The 13,243-nt window shown below is 45.9% G+C and overlaps 1 protein-coding gene across 3 annotated transcripts in view; it reads left to right on the forward strand.

The window, feature by feature from the left end:
• The window catches only part of LOC105254912, a 183,469-nt gene that overhangs the window by 113,658 nt on the left and 56,568 nt on the right, over positions 1 to 13,243 (forward strand). The window lies entirely within an intron of this gene.

Consider the following 13,243-nt stretch of genomic DNA (forward strand, 5'->3'; position numbering starts at 1 on the left):
GGTCGTCTCTCGCGGGGCTCGTGATCACGTTCCTTACGCACGACGCTCGCGACGCGGTACGCTAACGACGCGTAACGATAACTAAAAAGGATTGCGGCACTAAAGAGAAAGGAAAACCAAAAACAGAAACAGGAAGTGGTCGAAGTCTATTTATTCTATTTTACATCACAGCAGGGGCTATTAACCAAAATGACAACGCGAGTAAAACACAAAAAAAAGAGCAAAAAAAATAACCAATAACGACAGCGTACTAATAAGGCCTTGGGCGATTGCCACCCCTCGCTTAGCGACCTCTCAGTGGATTGGGCCCCTCGTGGCCCCTGCCGGGAATGTATGGTCCCTGGGCCAACCACCCTTGGCGGCAATACGAGCAGGATTTTACGGTGACTCCCGGCGTGCCACATCGGAAACAATACAGCCTTCTCTCTTCACAGGGACACTCCCGAGCTAAATGGCTCCTGGAACCACAGTTCTAGCAGCCTTCTGGTGCGCCCGGAGCCACCGGCGATAGAGGTCCGGCGGAAGGCCTCGGCCACTCCAGGGAGGCGGGAGAGAGCTTCCGCTCCCGAGGGCTCTCCCAGGGAAGTTCCTGCTCTGGGGTCTCTACTCCTTCCGCCGACATAGAGTCCGGCTCAGGACTCACTAGTTCCGCCTGCACGGCGACCTCACGGGCCGCATCGACAGCCGGTTCCGTAGCGGCGTCTCGGGTCTCGACGACAGCCTGTATCTCGGCCTCGGCCTGCGTGAGGAATTCGCGCACCACAGCGCCGCGAGTTGTGACGCGTTCCTCCATCAGGCGTCTGAGCTCGTCGCCATGGCTGTCCAGAAGCCGAGGCGCAGCTCGTCGACAGCTTCTAAAACATCGCGATATCTCTCACGAAACTCTCGCGATATTCTCTGCTATTTAGGTATATGCCTGGGGGTCAGGTGGAACAATATATGGTTTTGAGTCCTTAATATGCACTTTGCCTATTGGTCTATGAACGCTATCAGGCAACTCGTACACTACCAGCGACAACATTTTCGCGATAGTGAACGGACCGTGGTACTTAGTCGCTAATTTCGCTGAAATATTTTGAGCGGCGGACGACAACACATGCTGCCGCTTCAAAACTCGCTCGCCAATCGCAAAACGGTGATCTCGTCTTCGCAAATTGTAATAATGCGCCTGTTTACTATGCGCAGCCTCTAAATTTTCTACTACCCAATTCCGTAAAGCCTGAATTCTTTCCATGCGCTCTTTCCAATTCGCGGGATTCGTCTCCGCTACCTCGACAGCTGGCTCATGCCTCCCACGCACGGTGTTAACCGGCGGCGGTTCCCTGCCGAAATTAAAAAACGCTGGAGTAACTTGCAAAGAAGTATGATATGCCGTATTATAAGTGAATCTGAATTCAGCCAAGTGTACATCCCATTCGCGATGATCGTTCTCGAGAAAAGCTGTAATCATAGTCTTGAGTATTCGATTAACTCGCTCTACCGGATTAGCCTGCGGATGGTACGGAGGTACCGTAGAGTGAGGCTATATGGCATTCGGGTAAAATAAAATAATCCTTTACCCGATACTGTAAATGCAGTTAATTCGCGACTGTTTCTCTTAAGCGGAATCTGGAAATATACTTGGCTTAAATCGATAATCGAAATATAACTGGCTGATCTCAGTTTATCAAGGATTGCGTTCATGTATGGTAATGGGTACGCATCCTTCTTCGAAACGCAATTTCCTAAAATCGAGACAAAATCGATAGCTGCCGTTAGGTTTCTTTATTATTACGACCGGGCTAGACCATTCGCTTTTAGAGGGCTCGATAATTCCTGCCGCTAACATTTTATCAACTTCCACATAGATCGCTTCCTGAATTTTTGGCGAAACGGGATAATATTGTTGTTTAATCGGATTATGCCGACATCAATTTTATGTTCGGTTAAATTGGTCGCTCCCGGTTTATCCGGATCGCCCACGATATGATTCTTCAAAAATTTAGCTAATTTTTTACTTTCGCGCGACGACAGCTCATGTAAACCGCAGCAAATAAACGGATCAGATTTCGACAGCCGAACTCGTTTGGTTTTGTGAGCACGGGTTGTTTTCGCGATCGACAGACTATTTTCTCGCGGGCTCTTTTTCGGCTTCGTTTCCGCTACATTTGCGCTTCCGCACGCGGAAGAATCATCTAATTCGCGACTAACGGAATTCTCGACTAAATTTACATGACAAATGGAATTTACCGGCTGATTCTCGAAACGATATACCCTGGCTGGTTCATCTTCAAAATACCATTCTTGACGTGAAAAATTTACTATTATACTAAACAAGCTCAAAAAATCAAGTCCCAGAAGGCATGGGATTGCTAAAGACGGCAAAGCATACGCTTTCAACGAATTAATCCTACCACATAACGAAAAAGGAAGATCCACCTTCCCCCTAACACGTGTCGTTTGGCCGGTTGCCGTAACTACTCGTCGGCCATCCGACTTTCGAAATTTTAAATTCAACCTGTTTACCAATTCGACAACATTAGATCCTAAAAAAGTACGAGTCGAACCACAATCCATTAGAGCGCTAATCTCATTTCCTAATAAATTAATACGAATAAATAACATTAATGGAATGTCACGACAACCAAAAGCACTGAACGAAAATTCACGAGAACAATTAACGACACGAAAAGGGGGTTGGGGTTTAACAGGAGTCGGGTCCCTCCCCCCCATTATTTGACTCTTCTACTCTTTTCCCGAACAGTCGGGACACGTTCGTAACGTTACTTCCGCTCGATCGCAACGATAACAGTGCAATCGCGGAGCGGCTTTACAATTTCGCGAAATGTGACCTACGCCCTCACAATTCCAGCACTTTCGCGTGGAATTTCGCGAAGCTGTCGAATCTGCGGCTGTCGCCCCTGAGGACGACGAAGCCTCTTGTGCGGCCTCCGTCCCGGTCGCGGCTCGAGCTGTGCGATTTTTATTTCTCTTCTCCTTTCGCGAGTTCGATTTTGACTCTGATTCCGCCTCAAATGTACTCAACGCGACCAAAGTTTCGCGGCCTCGCGAGGGCTATTTCGTATTACGCGGCGCATGGTATGCGAGATCCGGAAACAATGACTTCCGGAGTCGGGGGTGCCCGATAACGTTGCGACAGCGAGTAACTTGCTTCTACGCGAGTCGCCAAACCTTCTAAAGCGTTTAAGTTTCCCATCTCATTGCGATGGATGGATTGTTGGAAGCGCGATAATAAATTTCGAAACGCGCTGCTTACTTGCTCAGATTCCGTCCATGGTGGCGACAACCGATCGAACATAATTCGAATATATGTGAAAAAAAATCAGCGACAGACTCATGTTCTCCCTGAGTTCTTCGCATAATTTCTTCGCGGAGAGCAAATTGAAAATCTGGGTCCCCGAATCGCGTTCTCCACGCATCTTTAAACGCGTTCCAATCCGACAGCCGATTGCATTTACTACGGAACCAATAATATGCTATGCCGGTTAGAAAGAACGGTAAGCAACGTAAGATGTCTTCGTCGGATACGGGAACTAACTCGCGACCTTCCTCAATTCGGAGTAAGAAGGTTTCCGCATCCTCCCCTCGCGTACCCGAGAATTTAAGATTCCATTTACGCATGACATTATACGCCGTCATCGCGGAATTTCCCATGTATTCACGCGGAAAATCTCGTTCTTTCGAGCACGGAGTATCGCGAGAGCCAGAGGGTATGCTGAGTCTCGCCCGATCCATCGGGCTATCAGGTCGAGCTCTCGCATCCGTAGGGATTTCCAAAAGTTCCTCGTCCGACATTTTGTCTGTATTAAATTTTCGATCTTTGCGTACGCGACGCAGCAAACGCGCTGTCTGAATTGAATAACTTCCTTCCGTTGAAAGTTTACGCCGCTGTAATTCTTCTAATAATTGTTCGCGACTTAACACGAAAATCCAGTCGTCCTCTGGGTCTACTTGATTCATACGATACAGAGGGAAAAACTCGAAACAAAATAAATAAGCTCGAACTCAGCAAGACGTGGCCTGATCACCGCGATAATCACGTCGATAGCTCAATAACACAAGATAAGGCCGTTATTGTTCATACAATCGAAGATCGACAACAAATACGTAAAGGTCGGCGAAAGAAACGTTCGAACGAAAGCATTAACTACAGAAGAAACGAAAACACGACAGAAGAAGAGTGACTCTGAAATGATTCGGCAAATAATATAGCTCGCATAAGCTCCCCGAACTTTCTCTTTCTCAACGCGTGCCCCTTTTTCAGGCGCTAAAATTTTCTTTTGTTGGCGACGTGGTCTCACGTTGGGCGCCAAATTTTTGCGACGTTTCTTCAATTTAAATGATTCGCGACACTCCTCGAGATGTTGGATGGGAGCGTGCGCGGGGGAGCGAAAACGCCGTCAAAAAAATAACGAAATTAATATACTCGCGTTCTGAGGAACAGGGATGGAGGACGTTCTCGCGCGAGCCGCGGCGGAGCGGAGGCCATTTCGATATTTCGATAAGTTGGGCGCCAGATGCGGTCTTTCACGCATCAGTTTTTCCGCAAAACTTCAAAAAACGCGAAAAATAATAGCCTGCTTCGCCACGGGCCGACTAGCTCACCTAACGGTAGAGGGGAGGGGTTTTTAGAGAAAGTCAATTGATTATGCGAGACTTCATTAATTCAAAATGCGACAGACACGAAACGGGTATCGACAATCACGAGAAACTAACACTCAAATAAGTTACGCGATTTTAACAAAGAAATATAATAAATTTATTAATAGAGAAATAATATAAAAGAAAAATGTAATAATGAACTTGAGTAACAAATCAGGTTGAAAACGACGGTTCACAATAAATTCGAACGAAATACGAAAGCGAAATGCACAATCCAATTAATCCTGGCACGAATAATAAGACGGTATTCTGAGCAAATATCTGCTCGAAATCGACAACCAAAATGAGAGCGCTAAGACAATCCTGTTGTTTATCCGAGCCCGTTTTTATGGCCGGAGTTCGCCGGACTGAGCGAGACTTTACAGAATACGGGATTTTCGGCACGGAAATATTCGCGGATAATATTCACTCAAAAGAGTATCGCAATTTCGACAACCAAATCGACAATTTATCGCTACGGACTTTGCCTTACAATTTCCCAGTTCGCAATACAAAACGACAGCTTAATAAATCGACAGCATAAGTAACCATAGATCGAAAATACTTAATACATTTGCGAAGACGGATCACGTATGCGACAAGCGAACGATATTGTTGACGATGTCGCGTTATGTGATAGGACGTGGTTATGAAATAAAAGAAAACACACAAAAACTTGCCAAAATGAAGAATTACGAGATACGCTGAACCGCGTGTTTATTGTGAGAAATCAGATCAAGAAGTGCCCGGTCATTCTCAGGCTACAAGACATACAGCCGAGTTTCCATCATCATATCCATACAGAACCGTAAGGGTAGGGGACCTTACAAAAAAAAGACTTGAAACTAAACTACAGTGAAACATCGGCGCGTATTCGAATCTCAATACTCCCACTTTTAGTTACAAGTTACGTATTAATCAAATACTTTAGAATGACAAAACAAGGAAATAATCAATTTTCGAATGAAACTATGTTCATTAATACACGAAGAAATTGATGCCTTGCCCTTGGCAATGTTTTTGTCATAATGTCTGCACACTGCTCATTCGTTGACACATATTTCGGTTCGAATTCACCTTCCTCGAACTTCTCACGAATGAAGTGGTATCGAACATTGATGTGTTTGGTCCTCTTGTGAAATTCCGGATTCTTCACAAGCCGAATCGCACTCTGACAATCCATGAAAAAATTCGGCGTATCCATTTCAGTTTGTAGCAGCTCCGACAGCAATTGCTTCAGCCATATCAACTCCTTTATAGCATACGACGCTGCCATGTACTCGGATTCGGTTGTTGACAACGCCACTGATTTTTGACGTTCCGAACCCGAACTGATGATCCCTCCGCCAAATAGGAAGACATATTCCGATGTTGATCGTGCAGTCTGCTTGTTACCCGCATAATCTGCGTCACTATAGCCGCAGAACGTCAGATCGTTGCCTCCTTCGAAGAGTATTCCCATGTCTAAGATACCCTTTACGTACTTCAGAATGCGTTTGACAGCATTCACATGCGCCTCGACCGGCTTTTCCAGGTATCTACTGACACTTCCGACCGCGAAGGTGATGTCCGGTCGCGTCGCCACAGCCAAGTACATCAAGCTGCCTACCGCTTCCCTGTACGGAAAATTGATCTCTCCATCCGCCTCGAAGTCACTCAAATTTTGTCCGGCATCTAGTGGTGTCGAGACTGCATGACAGTCCATCATGCCAAAACGTTGCAGTACTCTTTGTGCGTATGCCCGTTGACTGACATGAATTGATCCGTTCGATCGTTGATCGATCTCAAATCCTAAAAAGCATCCTACATCGAATACCTTAATCTCGAAATCTTTTTGCAAATGGTCAATCACTGGCAATATGGCCTTTTCGTTTTCCGATGCAATGAGTCCATCGTCCACGTAGATTGCCAACACAATCATTCCATCTTTTCTGTTGCATACGAACACACATAGATCCGATTGACTGGCCTTGAAATCGAACTTTGTGATGAACGATGTGAACTTCCGGTTCCAGCAGCGTGAAGCCTGTTTCAAACCATACAAGCTCTTAACCAACTTACATACTCGTCCACTCTCATCATCATAACCAATCGGCTGTTTCATGAAGACATCCTCTTCCAGGTCTCCATTCAGGAACGCAGTTTTTACGTCGAATTGCCTGAAAGACATCTGCTTCGACGCTGCCAATGCTAGGATGGTTCGAATCGACGTGAATTTGACCACCGGACTGAACGTCTCACGGTAATCGATGCCATACTCCTGGGTAAAGCCACGCACGACCAATAAGCCTTAAAGCACTCGATGTTACCATCTGTACAAAATTTAACTTTGTATACCCAACGATTGTCAATTACCTTTTGATCTTTCGGTGGATCGATTAGAATCCATGATCCTATGATTCTTCATAAGCGAGGCGTATTCGTCATCCATTACTTGCTCTCACTGCCTTCGTTCCGCCGATTTAATCGCCTGTTCGTACGTCCTTGGTTCCTCGTTGACTGCTAACATGGCCACATGATGAGCAGATGCGTCGTCATATGTCAATCGCCGACGAGACAATGTACTTCGATCACGCTAACGATGTCCTATGATGTTCCGCTCATTTACGTCACATAGAGTTCCACGACCCCGTTTCTCCAATGGTGTTTCTGGCTCCACATCAACATCATCACTATGTTGATCATCATCTTGTTCGTCGACTTCTGCATCATTCACCTTCAAACCATTTGTGTTATCAATGTCGAGTACAACCCTTGATTCTTCCAGAAGAAAAATCACGTCTCGAGCCACCTCGATTTTTCTCGATTCCGGATTCCAAACACGATATCCTTTCGAGTTGCCATCATATCCGACAAAAATGCACTTGATCGCCTTCGGATCCAATTTCTGTCGCTTCTCCTTTGGCACGTGCACAAAAACCTCTGAGCCGAAAATTCGCAAAAAGTCAATCTTCGCTCGTTTGTTGTACCACAATTCGTACGGCGTCTTGTTAGGAACAGTACTCGTTCCAGTTCGATTCAAAACATGGACCGCGGAATTCACCGCTTCCGCCCAGAACTTCTTATCCATTCTCTTCGAATGAATCATCGTTCGCGCCGACTCAACAATCGTTCGCATTTCCCGTTCAGCGCACCCATTTTGTTCTGGCGTGTATGGGACCGTGGTGATGAATGCCCATTTCGTTGAAAAATGTTTTCATCTCATCGTTGACAAACTCTGTTCCATTGTCCGATCTGAAAATGCGTATGTTGTGTCTGTTGTCCTTCTGTACCATTTTCACGAACTTCTTAACGTTGTTCGCGACTTCTGATTTTTGTTTCAAAAAATAGACGAAACGAAAATGTGAACAATCGTCCTTAAATAGTAAAAAATATCTAGCACCGCCAAGCGAACATTCTTCCATTGGGCCGCATACATCCGCATGAATAATTTTTCCGCATGTCGTCGATCTCTCTTCACGGTTCTTGAAGCTGCCACGATGATGTTTTCCGTAGATGCACGCTTCATACGTAAAATCTTCATTGATGAAATCTCGCTGTTCAGAAATTTCTTCACGTGTGCGATGTTTTGATGTCCCAGTCGTTCATGCCAAGTACGAAGAGAAAATTTTTTAATTGCCATAGCCTCATCGTTCTTCAATGGTTCCATCACCTTCAGCAACATCTGAAACAACTTCTCTCGGACTCCCACTGCGACCACATTGCCATTCTTCAACAATTCGCAGCGTTTATTGTCTGATCGTAATTGGTGCCCGTGATCCATGGCCTTGCCTGATGAAAATAAATTTAAATGAATTTCCGGCACATACAGCACATTCAACATCCGCTTCGAAATCCAGTCATTGCCATTAAATACCAAAACATTTATATTGCCTTTTCCTCGTGCCATGATCTTCGCACCATTTCCAATTGTTACGCTTGCTGACATCTCGGTGAAATCTTCGAACCATTCACGACGGTGACACATGTGATCACTGGCACCCGAGTCCAGTATCCAAGCATCCTTGTCACATGTCGGAATCGATGCATGGCATACAAGTGCATCAGTCGATGCATTTCCGTCCTTTGCATCTGACTTCTTCTTTTGTGGACAGTCACGTTTCCAGTGACCCTTCTCACCACACACCCAACATGGCCTTCCACTTTTAGTACTTCCGGCAGCATTGTCCCTTTTTTTTTGGTTCGACGACTGACTCGACTGACCCTTTTTTGGTCCACTCTTCTTTGAAAAACTCCTTTTGGCCACCAACGCCTCCACGTTTTTAATCTGGTCACGTGATCCTAATCGAAGTTTTTCAGCTAACAGACGTGCACGCAAATTAGCCATCGTTTGAGCATCCACATTCGTCGATTCCCAAGCACTATGAAAATGATCGTACTTCGGCGGTAATGACATCAAAATCTTCGTCATAACCATTGAGTCGGAAATGACCTCATTTTGATCCCTCAATTGCTGCACAATTTCTATGAGCTTCGAGAGAAAAACTGTGATATCATCTCCCGGATCCTTCTTGAAACTGTAATATTTCTGTTGCAGAAATATAATATTCGATTTTGATATCTGCTCATAAATACTTTTGAGCGTTGTCCACATCTCTTTCGCCGTTTCACAGTTCATAATCTGCAGCAATGGTTGTCTATGACATGCAGCCGAAATCGCACGTCGCGCCTTTGCATCCGCCTTCTTCCACACAGTAATGGCAGCGGCATTACCTGCAACACCTTCTGGAATAGTCATGGTACCGTCGACATAATCGTACAACTCATTTGCCTCTAAATACTGCCGTATTTGAATTTTCCATGTGAGCCAATTATTGGTACCCTCTAGCCTGTCAATTCCCATTCTCTCGCTCTCCATTGTCCCGCACAAAAAAAAAAGTCCAGAACAAAAACGAGAAAAAAAAAGTCCGATTTCTTTTGATTTCACTTCACTTGGCTCGATTGACCGTAGTTAAAACTGTATGCACGTTCGAACACGATTTTCTCGTTCCAGAATGTTCACGAATCGCACTAGTTCTTTGTCCGAATGTACTGCACGATTTCAAAACGATTCAATGAAAAATCGACTCTTCCGTTCACACAAAACTACTTCATTAAACTCACAGCAATGAGATCGAAGCAATCGACCCGTCTTTGTCCAGTGTCTATAACATGAACTTCACAATTGCAAAATACATGAATCTCCGAGATTCTTGAAATTCACCTTTTTAGCGTCATCTGGGCTCATAACCTGTTGACGATGTCGCGTTATGTGATAGGACGTGGTTATGAAATAAAAGAAAACACACAAAAACTTACCAAAATGAAGAATTACGAGAAACGCTGAACCGCGTGTTTATTGTGAGAAATCAGATCAAGAAGTGCCCGATCATTCTCAGACTAGAAGACATACAGTCAAGTTTCCATCACCATATCCATACAGAACCGTAAGGGTAGGGGACCTTACAAAAAAAAACTTGAAGTTAAACTACAGTGAAACATCGGTGCGTATTCGAATCTCAATAGATATTTTCGATATTCGATAGCCGACGGCAGATTTTTCTCCGCCGATGTTTTGCCTCTTTCTTCAGTGCAAGCAGTTCAGATTTCACTCTCGGTACTTTGGCGATTATTTCGCACCGCGACAAATTCGACAGACACAGATGATCATTTATTACGCTCTATTCGATGGCGTAATAAGCGCGATAAAGACGCAAATACTCTAACGCACACAATACAATAAAATACCATAAACGCTTGTACGCACTCTTAACAATTGACGACGACATACACGCAATCAGACATCAAAAATCGCCCTGAGATACTTTACGGAATATTCGACGCGGCAACGACAGCGGTACGACAACACGGGCGGTATTCGCTTTCGCGATCCTTCGCGCACGCGGCCGATATTCAGCGGTCGATAGCTACGCGTAGTGAACACCCGAAACCCGGAGAGAGACGAACGTTGCCTTATCAATTTGCTGCCTACGACGCGAGTGTCCGCTTTTCCTCGGTCGCTTGCCTCCGATCGTCCGAAAATTCAGAAAATATCGACGGCTCGGTACCGAGCCGGAACGATCGCGAAACACAAAAATGGCGACGGCGGCAGAACGGCCGGCCCACGGACCGAATCGCGTGTGTGGCTCACAAATAAGAGATGGGCAACCTCACCGATAATACGTTCCTCCTGTAGGGAATGGTCCTCGGCTTCGTCCTCTGTTCCCGATAGCGGCGACAGACAAGAATTCTCACATAAAGAAAACGACACATAACGACAACGACCAAATATCACTCGACTAACTCGCTCGAGCGTCCGCACCAGAGTGATCCCTGGATCTCGCGGCCCGGGGTCGATAGCGGCGTCAATGACCGCTTGGTGGGGTGCGCAGCCCCGCGGCCAATCGGCTTGCGACACGCGAGAGATCCTGGCGCCTCGCGCCACGCGCGGTGTCTTGGCGCCTCGCGCGAAATTAATTTAATTTGAATTTTCAGCTGTCGCGGGCCCATTTACAAGGGCCCGATGGAGGTTCCGCTGTCGTTTGTCCTCCTCGGAGGGTAGCACTAATCGGACCTCCGTCCCTCTTTCTGGGACGCGGGTGATTTCTCCCGGTAGCGTCCTTTGCTAAGTGTTTTCCAGGCGCTACAATCTCCTCCGTTCGCTGTCGAGCGTCTTGACGCAATCTTCCTTGATGTGCTTCCGGTCCTCCGGATCTTCTCCGGCGAGGTGCCCGTTGTCGGTTATGACAAACAAAAAATATCGATACAATTAATAAAAATGCTCACAAAATAACGATAGCGCTCGTCTCTCCGGGGATTTTCGATAATGCTCTCTCGAGGTTGATTCTGGCGCGGCCGCTCGGCCCGCGCCCCGTGAAAATCTCGGGGCGGATGGACGCGCTACAGAACGGCAACGTCACAATATATATATTGCGACGTTTTTCTCCTTCTTTGTTCTAATTTCGATAGAACGCCGTCAAACACAGGAGGAATATATGATTTCCGCGCTCGGAGGAACAGGGATGAAGGGTGCTCGCGCGGGCCGCGGCGGAGCGGAGGCAGTTCGATATCTCGATAGGTTGGGCGCCAGATGCGGTCTTTCACGCATCAGTTTTTCTACGAAATTTTTAAACAGCGCGAAAGATGATAGCCTCCTTCGCCACGGGCTGACTAGCTCGCCTAACGGTAGAGGGGAGGGGTTCTTCGAGCGAGCAGATTAATTAATTCGATGCGCGAGAGACACAGAAACGGATATCTACGACCACAGGGGACGAACATTCAAATAAATTACGCGAATTGAACTAGACAATGGGTGCTTTCCAGCAAGCAACACAGGCGACACTGTGTCGCTACAGTGTCGATACAGGTGCTTTCCAACTACGACACAAGTCGACACAATCGTACACAGCAAAAATGCTGTGTTCGCCTGTGTCGTCGTTTTGTAGCACCCCAGTGAGTGCCAACATAACATTTCATATTTGGTATCATTAATTTTTTTAAGAATGGTATTGCGTGATAGAAGATAACCAAACTTTTATATTCGCTAAAAAGACGACTTAAAGACATCTAGACGTCTTTAAGACGACATAATGTTGTGTGGGAACGTTCTGAAAATTTAGACCCAGTGACAACTATTAAAAGTGACTGCCCTGCACTCTAGTGGCAAAATAAGAAAGCTAAAAAGCGTTCCAGTTACAAGTCGACACTGTGTAACACTGTGTCACACAGTGTATCACTGTGTTACCATAGCTGGAAAGCACCCTATATAACAGATTTATTAATAAAGAAATAACAAATGAGAGAAAAATATAAAAGTCCAATCGAATGACAAATCAGATCGAAACGAGGTTCGCAATACTTCGATTAACGACAACCAAATGAAATATAAAATACAATCGAAAATAACCGGAATAATGAGACGTGATTCCCCGCAAATGTTCGCTCGAGATAACTAATCGAAAAGAAAGCTAAGACGGTATAATAGTGGTAACCCGAGTCAAATACGCAAGGCTTTATAATTACGGTAAACAGACTCGAATGCGCGAAACTCTATTATTACGGAGAATAGAGAGAAGCGCACTGAATATGACAATTACTGAGAACTGAAAGAAATGCGTGAGCTCTTGCAATTACGAAGAACGGGAAGAAGCGCGCGAGCGCTTACGATTTCGGAGAACCGAACGAGGCGCGCTATCACGAGTACGCAAAACAGAAAGAAATATGAGATCTTAGAATTATCGAAAACAGAAATGAATACTTGATACTTTATATTATTTAATTGCAGTAACAGAGGTAACGCCAAGACGATGTAATCTACGGCAAGAACGGCAATCTCTAGTCGATCGGAACGCGGAATTCGCGTGTCGCAATGATAAGGCGTTCCCGCCGGTGCACACACGGCGGGTGTCGACAGCTTACGCCTCCGACAGCCAATTGTTCGCACGTCCGCGGTCAGCGGACGGCGAGTCGCCAGAAAACAGAACGCACGTAGAGAGAGATGGTCGAGAATCGAGGCCCGTTTTGGTCGCGCAACTTCCGGTCCGCTGTCACAATTTCCAAGGTACTCACCAATTTGCCGCTCAAACTGTCGCGGAACGTTTCCCCTGGGGTGGCGGTCGACAGC

Source organism: Camponotus floridanus, unplaced genomic scaffold (genome assembly GCF_003227725.1).
Source record: "Camponotus floridanus strain SB8 unplaced genomic scaffold, Cflo_v7.5 scaffold132, whole genome shotgun sequence".
NCBI lineage: Eukaryota > Metazoa > Arthropoda > Insecta > Hymenoptera > Formicidae > Camponotus > Camponotus floridanus.